Here is a 25,463-nt window from a genome sequence, read left to right on the forward strand (position 1 = left end):
CAAATATTTGAAGGAGCTTTGGACTTCCCGGCCAGAATAAGACAGCCGGTTATCCTGTTTCCTATGAGACCCCCCACACCTGGGAAAGGAACCAGGTGCCTTTTTGTCCAGTATTTTTACTTTCCAGGACAGCCTCCCCCGCCACGGCTCCTGAGGCCATTTTCTGTGGCTCGGGTACAGAGAGAGGGGAACACAGTGGCTTTGGACCTCGTAGCGGTAGCCTTAACTGCGGTATTTGTTAAGCGCTTACGATGTGCCAGGAACTGTACTAAGTGGTGGAGTGGGTACAATCAAATCAGGCTGGACACAGTCCCCGTTCCACGTAGTCTCACTCCCCATTTTACAGATGAGGTAACTGAGACTCAGAGAAGAGACTTGCCCAAGGTCACACAGCAGGCAAGCGGTGGAACCGGGATCAGAACCCATGACCTTCTGACTCCCAGGCCCGTGCTCTATCTACTCCACCATCCTGCTTCCCCTACTGTGGTAGTAATTTAATACCGTCTATTAGGGAGATGCTTTCTGCAGAACTCTTCTATCTGTAATTTGTTTTAATGTTGATCTCCCACAGATTGTGAGCTCTATGTATGCAAGGATTGTGTCTACCAACTCATATTATACTTTCCCAGGCCAGTGTTCTATCCATTCCACCCCAAGATGAGAGGAGTCAAAGCCAACTGGACCCGTTCGACTCCATATTAACGGCTGCGGGCAAAGATGCCTTCCTCCGTTTCTTCGTCCCTCAGTCAGTCAATCGTATTCACTGAGCACTTATGTGTGCAGGGCACTGTGCTAAGCGCTTGGGAGAGTCCGATAAAGCAAGATAACACACACATTCCCGGCCCACAGCGAGTTGACAATCTAGAGGAACTGCAGTCCTCAAGTGAGAACTTCAAGCTTTTTAAATCAGGGTCAGATTTAAGGGGACAAGAGTTAGCAAGAGTTAGCCTGGGATTTAACTTCAGCATTGGACAGTCTTCCTCAGAAATGACAAGGAGGAGCGCTTCAGATCCACACCTAGAGCCCCCCTTGCTCCTGGAAATATCCCTGTCTCTGTTGGCCCGAGTCAGAGATTACAGCTACTCTGCCCTGGCACCGGGAGAGAACTTTATTTCTCTAGTTTTTCTCTGGGAGAGCGGCCCGGGTAATGAGCTTTCTCAGCAAACACTGGACTCGGAGAGAAATAGCAAGGTGAAGAATTATCCCCGGGGAGGCCATTGAAGAGCTGCGAGGGAAGGAAAGAAAAAGGATTAGTGCTCAGTAGCAAGGCAGGTGGTGACTGTACACGGAGACGACTCTTTGCCAAGAAAGGGGAGGGGAGAGGGGAGCTATTAGAGTCGGTTGAAAATAAAACACAAATGAACTCCGGCCTCCTGCGGCTGCAGCAGATACTGTGACGATGTTTGTCACTGCCCGTCCACCTTCAGAACAGGTGTGTATTGAAAGACGTGCCTGACTGCTGATTGGGCTGCAATTTTCTCCCCTTTCTCTGTGGATTCCACTAGAACCTTCCCAGATTTAGGGGGATGGGAAAAAAAAAAAACAGGGTCCACGCTTTAGAGGATGCCAGACAGGATAAGCCAGAGTCCATGAACAACTGTGTCTAGATGCGGTTTTTAGAAATCGCCATGGTGGCTCTGATCAATCCTTCATTTGGTGGTATCTATTGAGAGCTTACTGTGTACCGAGCACTGTATTAAGATCTTGGGGGAGAAGAATACAACGGAGCCGGTAGTATTTGTTAAGTGCTTCCTATGTGCCAGGCACTGCACTAAACGCTGAGGTGGATACAAGCAGATCGGGTTGGACACAGTCCCTGTCCCACATAGGGCTCACGGTCTTAATCCCCATTTTATAGTTGAGGTAACTGAGGCCCAGAGAATTTAAGTGACTTGTCCAAGGTCACACAGCAGACAAGGGGTGGAGCCAGCATTAGAACCCAGATCCTCTAACTTTTAGGTCCATGCTCCAACCGCCTGGCCTTGCTGCTTTCTGAGGTTAGCTGACTGACTGCCTCACTGACAGAGATGCAGCATGCCTATCCATTTCGTTCAATTGATCGTATTTACTGAGCACTTACCGTGTGCAAAGCACTGTACTAAACGCTTGGGAGAGTACAATATAACAATAAAAAGGCACATTCCCTGCTCACAATGAGCTTCCTGACGTTTGGGGTTCATGTACCCTCCCCTTGGGCAACCCCTGCCCGCTTTCTGGTTGCAACTCCCAAGACCCACTCCCACCCTGCCCTGAGCCTACAGGACCACAGGGGATTTGAGCAGGAGCAGTGGTGTGTTGCCTTGACTGATTTTAGAACTTCGGGAAGCTATGGAATGGACTGGACTCTTGATGACCTAGGAGGAAGTCCCCTGAGGCCCCTGAAAATTCCCTTTACCCCTGGACTTGATGGTAAATTTGGATGTCTTTTGTGTCATTCCAAACTATTATTTCATCTTTCCTACTGTTTGCTGCCCTATTATTTAGATTATGAGCCCTTGGGGAGCTAGGAATACAACCTGACTCCCTCCTGTGTATTTTTCCCAGTGTTAAGTACGGTGATCTGAACACAGTGAGTGATTAATAAATATTGTACTATTATAAACGATGATGGTATTTGTTAAGCGTTTACTATGTGCCAGGCAGTGCACTAAGCACCGGGGTGGATACAAAGAAATCAAGATGGACACAGTCCCTATCCCCTGTGAGGTTCAGGATCTCCATCCCCATTTTACAGATGAGATAACTGAGGCCCAGAGAAGTGAAGGTAATTGTCCAAGCTCACTCAGCAGACAAGTGGTGGAGTTAATAATAATAATAATAATAATGTTGGTATTTGTTAAGCGCTTACTATGTGCAGAGCACTATTCTAAACACTGGGGTAGACACAAGGGAATCAGGTTGTCCCATGTGGGGCTCACAGTCTTAATCCCCATTTTACATATGAGGTAACTGAGGCACAGAGAAGTTAAGTGACTTGCCCACAGTCACACAGCTGACAAGTGGCAGAGTCGGAATTCGAACCCATGTTCTCTGACTCCAAAGCCCGTGCTCTTTCCACTGAGCCACGCTGCTTGAGTTGGGATTAGAGCCCATAACTTTCTCACAGGCCTGCGCCCTATCCACTATGCCATGACAACTATTACTACTTCTAGTAATATTTGTTAAGTACTTACTATGTGCCAAACACTATAGGAAGCTCTGATGTAGATAGAAGATAATCAGGGCAGACAGACTCCCTGTCCCAAAATGGGATTCACGGCCTACAAGGGAGGGAAAACCATTTTTTGAATCCCCGTTTTACTGATGAAGAAACTGAGGCCTAGCGAAATTAAGTGACGTGCTCAGATCTCACGGCAAGCAAATGGCAGGGCCTGGATCAGAACCCAGATCGTCTGACTTTCGGGCCTGTGATCTCTCCACCAGGCCATACATACTGCTACTATGTAGTGGCAGGATTGCCTCACTTGGTGTCTCTCAGGCTGAGAGCTTAGGAATCTGATCATTACCGTGGTTATGTACCTGAACCCTTGACAAGACTGCACTCCTGTTCCCCTCTTTTAAAAAAAAATGGAATTCTCTAAGTGCTTACTATGTGCCAGGCACTGTACTAAGTGCTAGGGTAATCATGCTAATTAGGTTGGACACAGTCCCTGTGCCATAGAGGACTCACAGCCTTAATCTAGGCTGGGCCTCAGTTACCTCATCTCTAAAATGGGGATTGATATTCCCTGCCCACAGTGAGTTCACGGTCTAGAACTGCGCAGGAGCCTAGTTTGCCTCCAAAGAGGCAATTATCAGGGATGAGGCTGATGAATCTTGCCTGGTGATTTATCTGGTGCTGATATCTGGCCCTGTCGTTCCCTGAGATCCCGGGGACCCAGCCCCTCAGCATTTATGTCCATATCTGTAATTTATTTATACTAGCGTCTGTCTCCCTCCCTAGAGTTTAAGCTCACTGTGGGCAGGGAATGTATCTCTCTGTTGTTGTACTGTACTCTCCCAAGCACTTAGTATGGTGCTTTGCGTGCAGTAAGCGCTCAAATATGAATGAATGAACCATGTCTAATCCTCACCTGTGTATTTTTCCAAACATTTAGTTGAGTGCTTTGCACACAGTAGGTCCTTGATAAATACTATTATACTGATAGGTGTCAAACGCCATGCTAAGCACCGGGGTCGTTACAAAGATAGACTCTGTCGGGAGTCCGGAGCCCAAGTGTCTGTTAATGTCGGATTGACCTCAGTAGCTTCTTTAGCTCCTCGGACAAGACTTCCAGTGGCGTTACACCAGAAGCAGATGTGTTTAATCCTAGGACGTCAGATACCCCACCCATAAGATTGCCTTGGAGATAGCCAGCTCTGAGAAAAGGATTAGGTTACTTTGATTTCTAAATTATGGGCTGCCCAAGAAGGTAATGAACTGGTACTTGAAAGAGACGGTCAGCATGTCAACGGAGGAATAGAAAATGCATTGAGAGCTGTGGAGATTACATCAGCCGAGCAGATGGTTTCAAAGCACTTCCATTTTTTCCCCAGAGTTCCAGCAGTCTCTCTACCGGGAGTAACAATATCAACCCTATAAAGTTGCAGTAACAAAATCTATTTGGGATGGTTTAGGTGTGGTCTTTCTTGAGGAAAGGGGATTGGATTATCTGATTCTTGGAAGCCCCTCACTTTATAAGCCTATGTATGCATAGTGCTTACTATCTTTCGAACACTGTTCTAAGTGCTGGAGTAGATGCAAGCCAATCAGGTTGGACCCACTTCCTGATCTAAATGGGGCAAACGCAATAAGAGGGAGACTCCCCATTTTACAGTTGAGGAAACTGAGGGACAGAGAAGTTAAGTGACTTGTCCAAGGTCACACAGCAAGCAGGGGGCAGAGCCAGAGTAAGAACCCAGGTCCTCCGACTCCCAGGCCTAAGCTCTTTCTTCTAGGCCGTGGTGCTTCTTACGCCTTAGATGTAGATCTAACTTAGACTGTAGCGCTGACACCTAACTTTCTAATCAATGCATTTTCTTGTATCAAATGACTCTCCACATCCCCTATGCCTTCTGACTAACAGGACGAGACTGGCAGCTTATGCGACTTGGAAGCCAATAAGTTGGAAAAAATCATCTTCAGTCTGTCTCCACATGTTCAGGTCTACATGGCATTCAATGGTCGAAGAGTTGGGGTCTTCATGTACGTACCTGTAATTTGTTTATATTATTATCTGTCTCCCCATCTAGAATGTAAGCTCACTGTGGGCAAGGAAAGTGCTATATTGTTATATTGTACTCTCCCAAGTGTTTAGTACAGTGCCCTGCACATAGTAAGTGCCCAATAAATATGACTGACTGACTCAGGCTATGAAGGACTGATTTCTTTCCAGAGAGCCAAATCGGCTGTATGTAACGCATAGAAAGAACACCTATCAATTGACTTCAGAATCCAGCTTCCTTCCCAGGTCTTTTGCAACCTTTTGTAGCACCTGGGTCTATCTGGGCCAAAATGATGGAAGCCATGACAGTATCATTTCTGGAATCAGAGTATTCTAGCCTTGGAAATGCATTGAGAGGCTTCAGGGAAGTTCTCCTTCAACAATTCCAGGTAGAGGAGAATCTATCCTGCTCTTAGAAAAAGGGGATTCCATAATTTACCTCAGGAGGCCACTTTCATCTAAAAACCCTCAATGTCAGCAAATATTTCCTGTTATCAGTTAACTCCCTCCATTCTATCTTGTTCTGTCTTCATCTTTTGCTACTTCCAATCGTGCAATCAGTCAATCAGTGGTATTTACTGAGTATTTAACTGTGTGTAGAGCACTGTAGTAAGTGGTTGGGAGAGTACAATCTGATAGAAGTGGTAGACATGATCCCTGCTCAAAAGGAACTTTCGGTATAGAGGGGAAGACAGACGTGAAAATAACACAACACCAAAAGTTACTTTTTCCTCAATGTCCGATCTCTTTGAGGCTTAATTTTCCAGATATTAAGTCCCAACTTTCCATTACCCTTTGCCTGGACAGAAAATAAGCAGAAGTACTTACGGGTGAGCTGGGTTTGTTACTGTCATTTGACTCTCAGCTATTGGTTTCAGGGAAATTTAACTGAAAACATCAGTCAAACAAAATGGAAAAATAAATTGTATGTGAAAATAATTATCCCCCTGATTCTAAGACTCTAGGGGAATGAAATGAAATTAAAAAAAAAGAAAGAAAAAAAAAACACTTAAGAGACCAAAACTCATAGTTTAAAAATTGCTTGAAACATAAAGCAGATATGTTGGGAGTTTAGTCTCATTCTGGGGTTGTGGACCTATCAGATGTTAATTTGCATTGAAGAAATGCCTTTCCTCTCTCCCTCTCAATTTCATGTAGACAATAACAATTAATCTCCCAAATACTGTTGTTATTCTGTCCTGCAGTTTTCCTTTCTGTAATGGATGAAAGAGAAAGTACTTCAGAAATGAAATGAATTTCTTTTAACTTTCTGGATGGAAAATGGTCATTATTCTGACTAACTCAATGACCGCTCCTTCCTGGCACACCAGATGTGATCCAGATTTTAAAATAGACGCTACCACTGTCTGAAATCATTCTCTCCTTTTGAAGATCATCAACTCGATATCCTATGATGCCTATGATAATGCCATTAAAAAAATTACAACAGGGAAAATCAGCCATGCACTTTGCCTCATTGGCATCGTAGACCTCAGAGACCAGTTTCTGGTCCTTATATTATCCCCCCTCCGCCCTTAATAAAACAAGTCATTTGACCAATCAATGGATAGATAGATCCATAAATAAATGGGAATCCCCTCTCCTCCCCCCCTCCAACCCAGCAGGAGGTAAGAAGGTCAGTGCATTCTCAGGGTAATCACCTGGAGTAAATTCAAAGCTGGCAAGACTTGGCCTGTTAATGTCTCTGGAATGGAAGTGCAACTACAATTTTCCCTCACCCCGGAGGCCTAAGATGGCCCCAGAGAGAAGGGCTACGGATCACCCCAGCACCCGCTCGGTAAGACGGGTAGCAAAAAATGAGACAAGGGGAGGGTCTCCGCCACCGCCCACACCCCACCATGGGTGGCCTGGGATCAACCCCGCAGGAAGGGTCGCCCTCTGCATGTGAGTGCCAGAGGACTGAGCAGAAGGGGGAGATCCCCCCAACCACCCATCCCCACCCACCAGAGACCCGGATCTGCCGAGAGAGGAAAGCATGGCAGATAGAGCACGGTCCTGGGCGTCAGAAGGTCATGGGTTCATATTCTGCCTCCGCCGCTTGTCTGCCGGGTGACCTTGGGCAAGTCGCTTCAATTCCCTGGGCCTCAGTTACCTCATCTGGAAAATGGCAGTTCAATACCTGCTCTCCCTCCCACTTAGACTGGAGGGACCTGATTATCTCATATCTATTCCAGTGTTTAGTACGGTGCTTGGCTCATAATAACTGCTTGACAAATACCACACTTATTAGAAGTGTTTTGAGTTGGAGAGAGGGAGGGAGCTCCAGGCAGGAAGAAGGGCCTGAGTCAGAGGGCAGAGGTGGGAGACCCGAAATCCAGCACAGGGAGAGGATGAGTTTGGGAGGAGTAAAGAGTGTGAGGTGGGGTGTGGTAGAAGATGTGTGGAGAGTGAAGGGGGAAAGAATCAGTGGTGTTTGGATCTGCACTGTAGCAGTTTGGATGGAGAGGAAAGGGAGAATTTTAGCAACGTGAGGGTAGAACTGATAGGGTTTATTGACATTGAATATATGGGTTGACTGAGAGAGATGAGTCAAGGTAATGCCAAGGTTTATGAGAGAGGGAGGACAGAATTTTTTTTTCTATTGTACTTGCCAAGTGCTTACTAGGTGACCTAAGAACTGGGGTAGATACAAGTTAGTCAAGTTGGACGCCAGTCCCACGTGGGGCTTGCAGTCCATGTAGGAGGGAGAAGTTAAGTGACTTGCCCAAGGTCACACAGCAGGCAAGTGTGGAGCTGGGATTAGAACCCAAGTCCCATGGCTCCCAGGCTTGAGCTTTAGTCACTAGGCCTAGCTGCTTCCTACCAGGCTGTAGTATTGTCTACAGGGATGGGGAAGACAGGGGAAGGGCAGGGTCTTGACTTCAGTGGCCGGGGCTTTGTTTGGTGAAGTGGGTGGCCACTGAAAGTTTTTGAGAAGTGGAGGGGTGCACTCTGAAGGCCATGTTAGGAAAATGCCCTGGGTATGGAGCCAAGTAAGGACAGACTGGAGACTGATGCAGAAACCTAAACAGGAGGTGGAAAGGGCTAGAACCAGGGTGATGAGTATAAGGAGATTTGGAAAAAGTTGTGAAGGGAAAACAGGTACAACTTAGACATTTGCTAAATGTGGGTGCTGAAAGACAGGTGACAAGATTTTGAAACAGGGTGACTTGAACTTTGTAGTCAAAACTGCACTTTACAATACCAGGAAATTCAATCTAAGAAATACACTTGGAAAGAGGGTTAAATGAGATCAAAACTACATTTTTAAAACTAAATTGGATCACAGTGGCATTTACTGGAGTGGCTAAAAATGTTAATTTGGCTTGTCACCTAGCCTGCTGAGCAATCTACTAGAGAAGCAGTGTGGCCAAATGGAAAGTGCCCGGATCTGGGAGTCAGAGGACCAGGGTTCCAAACCCGGCTGGGTCATTTGTCTGCTTGTGACTTCTCTGTGTCTTAATTTCCTTATCTCTAAAATGGGGATCAAATACGTCCCCCTCCTCCTTAGACTTTGAGCCCCATGTGGGACGGAGTGGTGTCCGACCTGATTTAAAATGGTCTAGAAGATAGAGGACGGGCCGGGAAGCCAGAAGGTCATGGGTTCCAATCCCGGCTCCGCCACTTATCCACTGTGCGATCTTGGGCAAGTCACCCCACCTCTCTGCTCCTCAGTCACCCCATCTGTAAAATGGGGAGATTAAGACTGTGAGCCTGTTGTAAGAAAGGGACGGTGTCCAATCAGATTTGCTTGTATTCCTCCCTCCCCTCCGCCCAGTGCTTAGTACAGTGCCTGGCACATAGTAAGCTCCTAACAAATACCACAAATGTTATTATCTATCCCAGCCTTTAACCAGTGCTTGACAGATAGTAGCGCTGAACAAAAACCACAATCATTACTATCTCCTCTCCTTTCTTCTCTTTCCTAGCTGTCTCTCAAAAAGAGGGTTCCTGCCCTCCCTCAAAAGGAGGTCTCCTGCCCACTCTCAAAATCTAGCCCCCTCCATCTGTGAGGTAGTTCCCATCCCCTCTCGCAGGGTGGAAACAATGGCTCCTATTCTCCTCCCCTCTACAGCTATGTTGAGCCTGCCATCTTCACGTGATTCCTTCGCCTCTGACTTCAAGCACTCAAGCTTCCCCCGGTTCTTCCTCCGGATCCCAGACCCCTCCAGCTATCCCATTTTTGTCCAAACTCCTTGAACCTGCTATTCTCACTTCCTCTCTCCTTGAGCCACTATAGTCAGTACTCCTGTGGCTCCACTGAGTCTCCAAGATCATCGATGACCTCTTCACGGTCGAGTTCAGTGGACACTCCTCTGATCTAACTTTTCATGACCTCTCGGCTGCCTCTGAACCGTGAACCACTCCCTACGCTTTAAAACAGTATCAGAGATTTGCCAACGCAATCATCACCTGGTTCCTTACTACATTTCTGACCCCTCTTTCTCAATCTGACTTGCTGGCTTCTCTTCTACCTTTTCTTGCCCTGATCACGTTGGGGAAGCAACATCACCTAGTGGAAAACACAAAGGCCTAGGACTGTAAGCTTGTTGAGGGCAGGGAATTTTACTTTCCAAGTGCTTAATACAGTGCTCTGCATACAGTAAGTGCTCAGTAAATACGATTGAATGAATGAATGACTTCTTCCGCTTGCCTGCTGTGTCAGCTTGGACAGATCCCTCAACTTTTCCAGGCCTTTTGCCTCATCTATAAAATGAGGATTCGATATCTGTTCTCCCTCCTTTAGACTCTGAGTTCTTTGTATCTGTTATATTGTATTCTCCCAAGCGCCCAGCACAGTGCTCTGCACACAGTAAGCACTCAATAAATACAATTGACTGACTGACATTACATTAGACTCCATGCTGGGTTCCCTATTTCTCTCACAGTACCCTTGCTCTCCCACACTGACTTTCTACCTCTCACCTGCTCTACATTCATTCATTCACTCAATCATATTTATGGAGCACTTTACTGTGTGCAGAACAGTGCACTAAGCACCTGGGAGAGTATAATACTACCATAATTATTCCCTGCCCGCAACGAGTTTACAGTCTAGAGCTTTCAGGACCTTCCTCTTTGGCTGTCCTGACTGACACCTCAAACTCAACACGATCTAAAACTGAACTCGTCATCTTCCTTCCTCAATTCCCGTCTCCCTATATTCCCTAATCAATAACTTTACCATCCTCCTTGACCATAAGCCCTCAACGTCTCACTGTGTTTCGGCTCTCGCCCTGAGTTGACTGCTAGATCATGCCAGTTCTGCCTTCATAATATTTCCCAGATCCACCCCTTCTTCTCGACCCAAACAGCCACTACCCTGCTCATCATGGATAATAATAATTATGGTATTGGTAAAGCATTTACTATGTGCCAGGCCCTGCTCCCAGCACCGTAGTAGATACAAGCTAATCAGGTTGGACACAGTCCTTGTCTCATATGGAGCTCACATTCTCAATCTCCATCCCACAGATGAGGCATCAGGGGCCCAGAGAAACAAAGTGACTTGCCCAAGACCACACAGCAGACAAGTGGTAGGGATGAGACATGGGTAGACCCATGACAGTCTGACTTCCAGGCCCGTGCTCTATCCACTAAACCATGGCAGTAAGATTCCTCTTCACTGGTCTCCTTGTCTCCAGTGTCTCTCACCTTCAGCCTACACTACCCGCTGCTCCACAGACCATCTTCCTGAAGCAGCACTTGGGTCACAGTCTCTTTATTCTCTTTATCCTCGAAAACCTCCAGTAGTTTTCCATCTCCTTCTGCCACCTCCACCTGTAATTCCCTGGCTTGCACTGTTTGCCCTTCTGTGTCTGTAGCTTGCTCCTGACTCTCCCACCTCTGACTCCTAACTCACGTTGTTCTCCCAACCGGCCTCTTGACCCTTCCCCCTGTTTTCCATATCATGGCTCTCCTCATCTTCTAAGATTGCACCCCCTCCAAGATGAAAGGAGCCTCTGCGACTGTTTATTTCAGTACCCTGACAGCTTCTGGTAGCTCTCTCACTCTCACAGGGTCCCTCTAAGCTGACAGTCAAGCTCTCTCCCTCAAGGACGCATACCAGTGCTTTATTCCCTGTGTGTCTTCTATAATGCTGATAAAGGAAAGTGCCATTTCAGGGGGGTTTTGGGTGTCAAGACACAATTGGTGTGGTTCAGGAAAGGTGTTGGAAGAGGGGAAGTAGAGGCAGCAGGCTTATGTAACTTTTTCCAGGAGTTTGGAGAGGAACTGGTTGATCTTGGACAAGTCATTTAGCTTCTCGGTGCCTCAGTTACCTCATCTGTTAAATAGGGGTTAAGACTCTGAGCCCCAAGGGGGATATGGATTGTGTCCAACCTGATTATCTTGGGCAAGCCTTGGGCAAGTCACTAAACTTCTCTGTGCCGTACTTACCTCATCTGTAAAATGGGAATTAAGACTGTGAGCCCCACTTGGAACATGGACGGTGTCCAACCTGATTATCTTATATCTACCCCAGCACTTAGTACAGTGCCTGGCACATAGTAAAGTGCTGAACAAATGCTTTTGAAAAAAAAGCTGTTGCTGTCAAATGGGGTGACAGCTGGAGGGAACACATGTATTGGGAGGGCGAGGAGTGGTGGTGTTAACGACATGAGAAGAAGGGGTAGATTTTGAAAACAGACTGGAGGCGAGCTCCTCTTGACATGGCTGGGAGGGATGTGAGAGTGAACGTGGGGACGGAAGGGAGTTAGGGTGGTGATAATATAATTATGGTCTCTGTTAAGCACTTACTATGTGCCAAGCACTGTACTAAGTGCTGGGTTGGATACAAGCAAATCGGGTTGGACACAGTTCTTGTTCCACATGGGGCTCACCTGTAATCCCCATTTTACAGGTGAGGTAACTGAGGCCCAGAGAAGTGAAGTGACTTGTCCAAGGTCACACAGCATGGGCCCACAGTCTCAGTAGGAGGGAGAACAGGTGTTGAATCCTCATTTGCAGATGAGGGAACCGAGGCAGAGAGAGCTTAAGTGGCTTGCCCAAGGTCACACAGCAAACAAGCGGAGGAGCTGGGATTAGAACCCAGGTCCTTCGTCCCCCAGGTCCGGGCTCTTTCCACTAGGCCCTGCTGCTTCCCTAGCCCATGCGTTCTGTAAGAATATATGTTCAAAGGAGGGCCCGGCCCAGAGTCCACTGCAGTCCAGCTGAAGTGAGCCTACTGGTAGAGGCAGAGGAGCTGATCTCAGCAGATCCTACAATGGCAGGGTGAGAGGGCATCCAAGGAAGCAGAAGGGGGCGGGAGATTCTCTACAAACACAAAGAAGCACTCACACAACGGCAGGTAAGCAGATGAAATTTGTTACCTCTGGAAGTTGTGCAGGCTACAATTAACGGTGAGTTCAGAGCCGATTAACAGGGTTACTAGAGGAGAAAATTAGCAGCACGGTGGGAAGGAGTTGGAGGTGTTGGATTGGATTGTCCATCCATTAACCTTGATTCATTCAATAGTATTTTTTGAGCGCTTACTATGTGCACAGCACTGTACTAAGCGCTTGGAATGTACAATTCGGCAACAGATAGAGACAATCCCTGCCCATTGACGGGCTCACAGTCTAATCGGGGGAGACAGATGGACAAAGACAACTTAATCACGATAAATAGAATCAAGGGAATGTACACCTCATTAACAGAATAAATAGGGTAATAAAAATATATGCAAATGAGCACAGTGCTGAGGGGAGGGGAAGGGAGAGGGGGAGGAGCAGAGGGAAAGCAGGGGAAGGGGGCTTATCTGAGGGGAGGTGAAGGGGGAGCAGAGGGAAAAGGGGAATCTCAGTCTGGGAAGGCCTCTTGGAGGAGGTGAGCTCTCAGTAGGGGTTTGAAGAGGGGAAGAGAGTTAGTTTGGCAGAGGTGAGGAGGGAGGGCGTTCCAGGACAGCGGGAGGACTTGGGCCAGGGGTCGACGGCGGGATAGGCGTGAATGGGGGACGGTGAGGAGGGGGACAGTTATCACAGTGTATCGCAGTGGATGAAGCATGGGTCTGGGAGCCAGAAGACCTGGGTTCTGATCCCAGCTCTGCCACTGGTTTGCTGTGTGACCTTGAAGTCACTTAATTTCTCTGTACCTCAGTTGTTCAACTGCAAAATGGGGATTCAATACCCGTTCTCCCTCTCCCTTGACTGAGCCTCATGTCGGACAGGAGCTGTATCTGGCCTGATTAACTTGTGTTTACCCCAGTGCCTAGAACAGTGCTTGACACGTAATAAGCTTTAACAAATAATTATTTGTTCAGCACTTACTATGTGCTAAGCACTGTTCTGAGCACTAGGGTAGATACAAGGTAAATAGGATGGACTCGGTCCCTCTCTCACATGGGGCTCATATCCTTAATCCCCATTTTACAGAGGTAACTGAGGCGCAGAGAATTTAAGTGACTTGCCCAAGGTCACCCACCAGATAAGTGGCGGAGCAGGGATTAGAACCCACATTGCCCGGTTAGCATTGCTGGAACCTCATTATTGGGCTGGAACATTGATCTGACCCCTTTGGTGGTATTTCTGACATACTTATGTAGGGAATTTTAAACTCCTCAAGCGCCGGAAGCAATCAATTGTATTTATTTAGCCCTTATTGTGTGCAATCTCCCCCTCTCAGGGTGGCACCTAGAGAGTTTCCAGTCCTCTACCAGTCTCAACTATGGGAGGGAGAGTCAAGCAGAGACATACCCATTCCATTCCTAGCTTGGCCAGGGGCTAGCGAGTGGAAGACCATCTGCTACAAGTCAAAACTCACCCGTGCCGGGCAGCAGCGGCATGGGCGAGAGTCGAGGGCAGAGACTCGAGTTTACTGCACGGAAGGAGGCAATGGTAAACCACTGTTGCGTTTTTACCAAGAAAACTCTATGAAAAAATCTACCGGAACGATTGCAGATGGAGGTGGGGTGTTCCGGGAGAGATTTGTCCTTGGCGTCACAGTGGATGGGAGACGACTCAATAGCGAAAACAAGACAAGTGTGCAATCCACTGTACTAAGTGCTTGGGAGAATGTAATATAACAGAGTTATCTCTTTAACTTGTACTAATGCTTCTGAGCTCCTTGAAAAGCGTTGTGCACTTAATATGTGGTGTGTGTAACTGTCATTTGTTGTTTGTAGAAGACCCCACTGATGGTGAAAGTTACCTGTCAGTGTGTGTGTGGCTAGAATGGCAGATTCATCCCATTCCTAGCTTGGGCGGTGGCTAGCGAGTGGAAGGCAACCTGCTACAAGTCAAAACTCACTTGTGCTGGGCAGCAGCGGCACGGGAGAGAATCGAGGGTGGAGACTCAGGTTTACTGGGTGGAAGGAGGCAAGGGTAAACTACTTCCGTATTTTGACCAAGAAAACTCTGTGGATCCACTATCAGAAAGAGTCAGATGGAGGTGGGGCTTTCTGGGAGAGCTGGGTCTATGGCGTCACAACAGCATGAGACAACGACAACATTTGTTAAGTGCTTACTACGTGCCAGGCACTGTAATAAGCGCTGGAGTAGATACCAGCAAATGGGTTTGGACGCAGTCCCTGTCCCACACTGGGCTCCAAGTCTCAATCCCCATTTTATAGATGAGGGAACTGAGGCACAGAGAAGTTAAGTGACTTGCCCCAGCTCACGCAGCAGACAAGTCGTGGAGCTGGGATTAGAACCCATGACCTTCTGACTCCCAGGCCCGTGTTCTATCCACCGTGTCATGCTGCATCTCCATCCTACTTGAACTACGAGCCTCATGCGGGACAAAGGATTATGTCTAACTTAATTAACTGGTATCTACCCCAGTGTTTAGAGTGGTGTTTGGTATATAATAAGCTCTGAACAGGTACCATAATTATCAGTATAAATTATTATTCTTTGGGCCCAGACCGGATTCGGCGTGCCGCTTTTTTGAGGACTGGGCTAACCCAGGGGACTCCAAGTTTGGCCGACCCAGAGGGTCAGGTCTACTCCAAATTTGTCCCAGCGTCTTGTTCTGTCTACTATCCTGGACCCCCCAAAATTCACCTTGATAACCCAGAATTCTCTGAACCAGGAATGACTCAGGTCTGAGCCGGGGTGGAGCTCCTGAATCCTCCCCAGTCTGAACTTGTATCCTAGGATTTGGACAAGAACTCTCCCAGCCTCTGAAGGTGGGAGAGAGGTAGGATACCAGAGCCTGGGGAAAGGCCTAATTTTATTGGATGCTTTTGCCTTGCCTTCAGTAGCATAATTAGACAGACCAAGTTGCCATACTGAACAGTCCATCCGAACTGAACAGCACTGAACCGAGCGGTGAAAAGAGTCAGGGCTCGTTCATCTGTCTATCAATTATGGTGTGGTGAGGCACCACCGTCCTTTTATGAAAGTCCAGCCTTTGTCAGGGACTAGTTAGGGGGTATGTATTCATTAATTCCATTTTACAGATGGGGAAAGCGGCGAGGCAATCAAAGCAAGAACGACAGACGATTCTGTTGATCCCAAATTCCAAATCCTCAGGTCTGCATGGTTGTCATTAGTCCTCACTGCCTATTTGAAAGAAGGAGGTCCCCTGCTGAACCTTCCCACAGCCACTCATGACTAAGGTGCAGTCAAGGTCTAAGCCACATTTCACATCTACAAGACTCCCTCCCTCCTGCATGGCCTTGCTCGGGAGAGGGGCATTCAAAGAGTTAATCAAGGCTTCCCTCAGATGCCCTTCTGTCAGGCAGATCTTTAATCTTCCCTCATTAATGAATAAATCCAGGAGCCTGTGCCTGCCTGCCCTTTTTAAATAACAAACTCTTTATGATCCACATGCATGAATGTAAGTCTGCCCCTACGGATATCAGGCTAAGCATTACATACCTTGAACAGAAAACAGAGCTGACTCTCTGAAGGTCTGTTTGTTTCCCAGTTATCTGTACTCAAGGTAGCTCAGATAATCATTTTTTTTTTTTTAAAGAAAGCTCAGATAACTGAATAAATTGGATAACAGCCTACAGGTTAGTAAACTCCATTGTGCTAGGTAACTCCAATTTCTGATTCTCTGAACTGGCTTTGACCCTAAGGTTAGCAGAGGATTATTCTGATTCCATCACCCTGTCTGTGATCCTGGAAGGGCTACAAGAATGAATGTTTGGAGGGAATTGGAGGTTCTGGGCTTTATTATTATTGTTATTATTAATTTGTGTTTAGTCACTCTTTTAATGGTATTTACTAAGCATTTGCTATGTGCCAGGCACTTTACTAAACTCTGGGGTAGATACAAGCTAATCAGGTTGGACACAGTCCATATCCTACATGGGCTCGCAATCTTAATCCCCATTTTGCAGATGAGAAAACGGAGGCCCAGAGAAGTGAAATGACTTAAACAAGGCCACACAGCAGATAAGTGGCAAAGTCAAGATTAGAATAATAATAATAATAATAATGTTGGTATTTGTTAAGCGCTTACTATGTGCCGAGCACTGTTCTAAGCGCTGGGGTAGACATAGGGGAATCAGGTTGTCCCACGTTGGGCTCACAGTCTTAATCCCCATTTTACAGATGAGGGAACTGAGGCACAGAGAAGTTAAGTGACTTGCCCACAGTCACACAGCCGACAAGTGGCAGAGCTGGGATTCGAACTCATGAGCCCTGACTCCAAAGCCCGTGCTCTTTCCACTGAGCCACAGCACGACAATATAACAGACACATTCCCTGCCTGCAACAAGTTTACAGTCTAGAGATTAATCATAAACTATCAGTGTATTATTATTAATAAAATGATGATTGTCACTCCAAATTTGCAAGCAGCTAGCATAATTTCTGAATTTGCCCACCCAGTGGGCTTTTCTGAGTCAGAACAGGTACAGAGCAGCAGCGATCCATATTCTTACTGAAGGCACATCTCCTCCAAGAAGACTTCCCTGAGTAAATCCTCTTCTCCTCTTCTCCTCTTCTCCCACTCCCTTCTGCTCCACCCTGACTTGTTCCCTTTATTCAACCCCCTCCCAGTCCCACAGCACATATGTATATACGTGCAATTTATTCACTTATTTTTTATGTATTTTAATGTCTGTCTCCCCTTCTAGACTGTGAGCTCATCGTGGGCAGGGAATCTGTATGTTTATTGTTGTACTCTCCCAACCGCCTAGTACAGTGCTTGCACACAGTAAGCGCTCAATAAGTACGATTGAATGGATGAATGAATGAATTCTCCAAACCGGAATCTGGCGACCCACCTCAATCTTGATAGTTCAGAGAAAGCAACTGGCTTTTTGTCTGGGCATCTAAATTCTAGAAGACCAAGCATGTTGTGATAAACTAGATGATAAGGTTCCCTGTGTCACTATGAGGTAATCTCTCTTTTTGCGTGGAGTTCTAGTGACGGTCCTCAGGTGACTGTTCATTCTTTTTGGAATCACCCATCCTCTCTCATCTCCTTCCTCCCACTGGCTGTTAGGGAACCATCTGCTGACTCAGAATGCTCTCCTCCCCTGTGGAGTCCCTCAGGTTTGTGGACTTGGTTTTGGATCATTCTGCCTGGAAAATTTAATCAACACCACAGGAAGAAAATTCTGAGCAAAGATTTCCTACCTCAGAATAATCTCCGACCTCTTTGACACCCAACTCTAGCTAGCAGGAATTTTCCATTCTTTTTGGTCCTGCTGACTTCCCCTTCTGATTCATCCTGACAAGAGATGGCAACGTACTTTGGAGAATGACACTACACACAATGTCGGATTGGTGTCAATTCGACATACTTAACAGGCAGAACAACAGAAAAAGAGTGTTCTCTGCCGCCTACCACTTTCTAACTCAATAACGTGCTTCACTACGTAAAGCATTAGAGTGTACAAGAAATTTTGGGCTAAATGCAGCCTGTCAAACAATTAACAAATCATTATTATGGTCTTTGGCTAATCCTGAAGTCATCACACTTTCCCAGGATAAATCAAAATGAACAAATGGTAAATGAAAGACTCAGAAAAAGAACCCCAAGCAACTAAAATGTAGACTCCAGATGGATTCCCTTTTGATGCATTCCAGATCAAATATATATATATATATATATTTTAAAGCCAAAGCTTCATTTGCGCAACTTGGAAATTTAACCTGTATTCGGAGAACCAAGCTGCATTTGTAGTTGGATTGATTATCTTCACAAAGCAAATTAATCAGCTGAATGCCAAGTGTACATTTTCCTTTATCAAAGTCATAAGGTGGGTCTAACACAACATAAAATAGGGAAGAGACCTGATAATTATTCAGTTAATCTGATCAATGTAGAAAGACAGTTTTATTTCAAGGAAAAATCAAAATTTGTGTCTGAAGAGTCTGGTTTGGTTACTTACTGTCTCTGAACTTGAATGGGGGGAGTTTTTTTTTCCTCCGGGTTTTTCTAGTCAAAAGTATACAGGAGAAGAATCAAGCACTAGAGAAAAAACAAACCATCTTTGGGGATTTTTTCAAAGGGAATGCTTTTGGAGACATGTGGCATTCATCTCCCAGTGGTCTAAGTCCGCATAAGGCAGCAGTTCAATCAATCAATCAATCAATGGTATTTATTAAGTACTTACTGTGTGTGGAGTACTGTCCTAACCTCTTGGGCGAGTATAGTACAGCAGAAATAGCGGTCATGTTCCCTGCCAATAATTAGCTTTCAGTCTAGAGACACTCAAGAGGAGACTATTTTACTTCAGCCCATCAGGGAAGGAGTGGAAGTCAAAGGGAGAAGGGTTTGGAGATAGGTGGAGGATCTTGAAATTCATTCTGTCCAAAAGGTGGGTGGACTGATGTTTGGATCGACCCTGAAGTGGAATTAGGGTCCCAGATCCATCTTTGCTAACCTGCTCTCGGTCTTATTAGGTCTGCCTCCCTCTAGACTGTAAGATTCTTGTGGACAGAGAATGTGTTTATCAACTTTGATATAATCTACTCTCCCAAGTGCTTAGTCCAGTGCTCTGCACACATAGGAAACAATCAATAAATGCGACTGATTGCAGAGTCACATCAAAAATTGATTTTTCCATTGGAAAAATTCATCCCCAAAATACAACTAGCTCGAGACTGTAAGCTCATTGTAGGCAGAGGATGTGTCTACCATCTCTGTTCTAATGTACTCTCCCAAGTGCTTAATATAGTGCTCTGCACACAAGTGCTCAATAAATACCATTGATTGATCAATTAAATGAACTTCATCAGCAGGAGGAGGTTCTGGATCTAAATTCTTGTGGGAGGCCGCATATAGGGTAAAGCCATCCCCACTAAACTTTGAGATTTTGGACAATAGACCAAAATAAATGAGCAGCATGGCCTAGTGGATAGAGTTCAGGCCCGGGAGTCAGAAGGATGTGGGTTCTAATCCTGGCTCTGCCACATTTTTGCTTTGGGACCTTGGGCAAGTCACTTAAGTTCTTTGGGCCTTAGTTATGTCATCTGTAAAATGGGGACTAAGACTGGGAGCCCCACGTGGGACGTGGACTGTATTCAACCTGTTTAGCTTGTATCTACTTCAGTGCTTATTATAGTGCCTGGTACCTAGTAAGTGCTTAACACATACCGTAAAAAAAATTAAAAAGACTATCAAGAATGAGTGACTCACAGTGGATGGAAAAACTTCCTCAACATCATTTATTGGGCACTTACTCTGTGTAAGGCATTGTACTAAATGTTTGGGAGAGCAAAGACTCCATAGCTTAACAGTGCAGTTACTCGGGAATCAAGTCTTATCAGAGGCAAGTCCGGTCATTGTATTTCCCATTTAAAACGCTTCCCACTCCTTCAAGGAACATTTTACTCTTTCCCATTTCCCATCCTGCTTTCTCCTGTTAGAGCACCAGAGATGTTGCTCCTTGTTTTTCCTTGCCTTTTGGAATTTGGACTCTTCATTCACCTTAGAGAGTTAACCCATGCATTCTCAAGCGCTGGCCTCAGCTCATTAAGCCTTGAGACCTGCTTGTTTATATTGGAACAAAGCAAGAGAAGTAGCGTGGCTCAGTGGAAAGAGCACGGGCTTTGGAGTCAGGGCTCATGAGTTCGAATCCCAGCTCTGCCACTTGTCGGCTGTGTGACTGTGGGCAAGTCACTTAACTTCTCTGTGCCTCAGTTCCCTCATCTGTAAAATGGGGATTAAGACTGTGAGCCCCACGTGGGACAACCTGATTCCCCTATGTCTACCCCAGCGCTTAGAACAGTGCTCGGCACATAGTAAGCGCTTAACAAATACCAACATTATTATTATTATTATTAAGTTCTTCTCCTCTGCAATCTGCCAGGTCTTCTCAGCTGATATCTGTGTTGAGACCGGCTCATTTGAGGTCACACGGCCAACGGTGTTTACCTGGAAAGAAGTCCAGGTGAGGTACCGTCTCAAGTCTACTAAATTAGGTCTCCCCTCTCCATGGAAAATTTACCAGACCTAGAAGGCCAATCTAGTCTTGTTTTAAGGCTTTTAAACATTTTCTAAAGTGCCTTTTCAGAGCTGGCACAGTGACTGTCACAAGCTTTGTGAAAAAGTAGCAATTAGTGGAATACCTTGCAGTGGAGCTCAGCTTTCTCATCTCTCTCTCTCTCTCTCTGGGTTCACCTGGAACCTCACCTAAACCCTGATTGAAGTCCAAGACTTAGGTGCGTGTGGCATTTGGAGCTAAATGAACTTCCAACTGGTTCAATCCAGATTGACAGCATGCTCTTGTGATCAGGAACTGTCTTACTGCCTTTATCTGACCTTAGGACCAGATAGGCTTTGCCCGTGGAAGGAGCTGAGACGTATAGGAAGCCCACGCTATCTTTCATTAAAACATTACGCATCTGATCCTTTTTTTCAGTTTGTAGCCTGGATTTTTCCAAAGAAGCTTCATTAGAAAAGAGTCCTTCTGCCTGCATGAAAGCAGAACTATATAAACAATCTAAATTCTCCCATGGAAGTCATTTTTGTGCGGGTGCCAGGGGAATAAAAACACAGGCACACATAAATGAGTCAGGCAGCCTTTTCCAAAGTCTGAGGGGATTGGAAGTGGAAGTGATGAATAAAGTGACCGTATTTTTTGAAACTCAAAGTGGGATGTGGATAGGGTTTCCAGGGGGAAGTGTTTCTAGAAAATTGGATATCTGGGCAAGGGGGTGGAGAGATTTAAAGGATCAGGGCCCCAATAGACCGAGAAAATGAGAGGAGGAGTAAAAGTCAGCTTCTAGGACTCGCAGAGCAATAAAGGAGAAGAAAAAGAGAGATTTAAAGAGAGTCAGAGAAAGGACAGGAGAAGAGCTAAAGAAAGAGAGAAGTAGGGGAGAGAGAGAAAGGAAGAGGGACAAAGACACAGTCACATTTAAAAGGATGATAAACCCACTTGCTGAAAACATTCATTCATTCAATCGTATTTATTGAGCACTTACTGTGTGCAGAGCACTGTACTAAGCACTTGGAAAGTACAATTTGGCAACAGATAGAGATAATTACTACCTACAACAGGCTCACAGTCTAGAAAACACACACCCCCACTATTTGGTGACTGCTTTCTTTGCACAAAGAAAGATTCAAAGATGATCATTTGGGCATGGTCCTTGCCTTCAGGTGATCAGCCCATCAGTCAAGGTATTTATTGAGTGCTTCTTGTGTACTAAGCTCTTGGGAGAGTACCAAACAAAAAAATTCATAGATACACTCCCTGCCTACAAGGAGTTTATAGTCTAGAGGAAGAGACAGACATTAAAATAAATTATGGTTATGTATACAAGTGCTATGGGACTGAGGGTGGGGTGTGAATATCAAGCGCTTAAAGGATACAGAACAAATTGCGTAGTCGACACCGAAGGGAAAGTGAGAAGAGGAAATGAGGGTTTAGTTGGCAAAGGCCTCTTGCAGGAGATTGATTTTAATAATTAGCCCTCTAGACTGATTTAGGTAGAGTCTTCCAGGCTCTAAGCTCGTGGGCAGGGAATGTACCTGTTTATTGTTATATTGTACTCTCCCATGTGCTTAGTACAGTGCTCTGAACACAGTGCTCAATAAATATGAATGAATGAATAAGGATTTAAAGCAGGGAGAGTGGTGTTCTGTTGTATGTGAAGGGAGTGGGAGTTCTAGGCCAGAGGGAAGATGTGAGCAAAGGGTCAGCAGCCAAATAAAAGAGTTCATGGTACGGTGAACAGGAAGAGCGAAGGATGCAGGCTGGGTGGTATTAGGAATTCAGTGAGGTAAGGTAGGAGGGAGAGAGTTGATCGATTACTTTAAAGCCAATGGTAAGGAGTTTCTGTTTGATGTGGAGTTGGATGGGCAACCACTGGAGGTTCTTGAGGAGTAGAAAGGTGTGGATTGAATGTTTTTTTCATTAAAATGATCCGGGCAGCAGAATGAAGTATGGGCTGGATTTGGGGAGGCAGGAGGCAGGGAGGTCAGCAAGGAGGCTAATGCAATAGTCAGGGAAGGATAGGATAAGTGATTGGATCATTCACAGCCTAAAGAGGGGAGAGAAGCAGTCAACCAAAACACTAGGACTAAAGGAAACACTAATGCTCTCATAATAATAATAATATTTATGGTATTTGTTAAGTGTTTACCATGTGCCGAGCACTGTTCTAAGTACTGGGGTAGATACAGTAATAATAATAATAATGTTGGTATTTGTTAAGTGCTTACTATGTGCAGAGCACTGTTCTAAGCTCTGGGGGAGATATAAGGTAATCAGGTTGTCCCACGTGGAGCTCCCAGTCTTAATCCCCATTTTACAGGTGAGGTGACTAAGGCATAGAGAAGTTAAGTGACTTTTCCAAAGTCATACAGCTGACCAGCGACGGAGCGGAGATTACAACCCATCACCTCTGACTCCCAAGTCCTTGCTCTTTCCACTAAGACATGTCTGCTCAGTTTATTTTGACCACTCTAACTGAAAATATTTTAATGATTGTCTTCCAGTTACAGTGTAATAATAATAATTCACTAAATCCTGTTGATCACATCTTCACAATATCTCTAATATCTGCCCTTTCCTCTCCATCCAAACTGCTACCGCGATAATCGAATCACTCCCCTTATCCCATCTGGATTTCTGCATCAGCCTCCTTGCTGACCTCCCAGCCCCCTGTGTCTTCCCATTCCAGTCCCTACTTCACTCTGCTGCCCAGATCATTTTTCCATAAAAACATTCAGGATGTGTTTCCCCATTCCTCAAAAAAATCCAGTGGTTGCCCATCCACCTCCGCATCAAACAAAAACTTCTCACCATTGACTTTAAAGCAGTCCATCACCTTGCCTTCTCCTACCTCACCTCCCTATTCTCCTATTACAACCCAGCCCGCACACTTTGCTCCTCTAATGCTAACCTTCTCGCTCTGCCTCACTGCTAACCTCTGGCCCATGTCCCGCCTCCTCAAATCTGACAGATAATTATTATCCCCGTCTTCAAAGTCTTAATGAAGGCACATCTCCTCCAAGAAGCCTTCCCTGACTAAGCCCCCCTTTCCTCTTCTCCCACTCCCATCTGCGTCGCTCTGACTTGCTCCCTTTGTTCTTCCCCGCCGGCCCCACAGCACTTATACAGATATCTGTAATTTATTTATTTATGTTAATGTCTGACTCCCTCACTCTAATAATAATAATGTTGGTATTTGTTAAGCGCTTACTATGGGCAGAGCACTGTTCTAAGCGCTGGGGTAGACACAGGGGAATCAGGTTGCCCCACGTGGGGCTCACAGTCTTAATCCCCATTTTACAGATGAGGTCACTGAGGCACAGAGAAGTTAAGTGACTTGCCCACAGTCACACAGCTGACAAGTGGCAGAGCCGGGATTCGAACCCTTGACCTCTGACTTCAAAGCCCGTGCTCTTTCCACTGAGCCACGCTGCTTCTCTAGACTTGTAGCTCACTGTGGGCAGGTAATGTGACTGTTTATTGTTGCCATTGTACTCTCCCAAGTGCTTAGTACAGTGTTATGTGCACAGTAAGTGCTCAATAAATGCAGTTGAACGATGCAGCTATCCAGTGGAATTGCAATTTGGAAGGAGAAGGAGAAGAAGGGGGAAGAGTCTATAACGGACCTTGCCTTCAAGGAGTTTAGTATCTACAGAGGAGACAGGCAGATACAAATCATACACATGCAATGGAAACAGGAGGAAAAGCATAGGTATAATTGATAGTGGCCAAAGTAAACAAATGTATTTATAAATAAATAAATGAACATAAATGCTAAGGGGGAACAAGGGAGGTGGAGATCCATTATGGATTGTCTCATGAATTATTATGGACTGCCTCAGGAATTATTGCAGACTTCCTCATGAAAAGGTCTTCACCCTCGTTCCTAGGGGGTAGCCACTCATGTCGCAGACACTATCTTTACTTCCGGATGTCTTGCCAGGTATTCCAAAGTTAGATTACAAGCTAACTTGCATTTGTTTGTTAATTTTAATTCTGAGGAGAAAATCATAGAAAGAAAGCTAGAAAAAAAGATGATTCCTGTTCAAACAACCAAAATGTGGGTGTTGTTTTTTCATGGTATTTGTTAAGTACTTACCACCAACTGCCGAGGGAGATAGAAGCTAATCAAACTGGACACAGTCCATGTCCCATGTGGAGCCCAGAGTCGTAATCCCCATTTTACAGATGAAATAACTGTGGCACAGAGAAGTTAAAATGATTTGCTCCAGGTCATACAGCAGAGGAGTGGCGGAGTCGGGCTTAAGACTCTGGTCCTTCTGACTCTCAGGCCTGTGTTCTAGCCACTAGGGAACACTGCTTCTTAAAAAAGGTTCTCAGCTGACCCCCATAAAGGAAAGGGTTTTTTTGGTGATCAGTTACTTAGCTGTTGCTCTCACTACTTTCCTCTGGAAACCACAGGAGTTTTGGAATGAAAAGATGGGTCAGAGAAAAGAGAAGGCAATAAGAATATGCATGAGGACTGATAATTATTTGGGTAGGTGGGACACATGTTCCAAACCTTGGAATAACCACAGAATTCTCCAGGTGACATGGGGCAGAGCAGGTGACATTAGATTGATGGAAGTAATAATAATAATAATTGTGATATTTGTTAAGTGCTTACTCTGTGTCAGGCACTAAGCCCTGGGGTGGATACAGGCAAATCGAGTTGGACACAGTCCCTGTCCCGCATGGGACTCACAGACTTAATCCCCACTTTACAGATGAGGGAACTGAGGCTCAGAGAAGTGAAGTGACTTGCCCAAGGTCACACTACAGACATATGACAGACCTGGGATTAAAACCCAGGTCCTTCTGACTCCAGGAAGTTGTATTTCCTCCCATGGTAGCTCAGCTCTGAAGATGCAGTAGTTAGTCCGCTCTGCCTGCTGTTGACTCACGATGTCCGC

The 25,463-nt window shown here is 45.7% G+C and overlaps 1 non-coding gene across 1 annotated transcript; it reads left to right on the plus strand.

Moving 5' to 3' along the window:
- Positions 1 to 13,816: 13,816 nt before the first annotated feature.
- On the plus strand, positions 13,817 to 13,954 carry LOC114805602. Its single transcript, XR_003753573.1, has one exon. It is a non-coding gene; the product is annotated as a small nucleolar RNA SNORA7 (small nucleolar RNA).
- Positions 13,955 to 25,463: the final 11,509 nt, after the last annotated feature.

The sequence above is a fragment of the Ornithorhynchus anatinus genome, chromosome 18, assembly GCF_004115215.2.
Source record: "Ornithorhynchus anatinus isolate Pmale09 chromosome 18, mOrnAna1.pri.v4, whole genome shotgun sequence".
NCBI lineage: Eukaryota > Metazoa > Chordata > Mammalia > Monotremata > Ornithorhynchidae > Ornithorhynchus > Ornithorhynchus anatinus.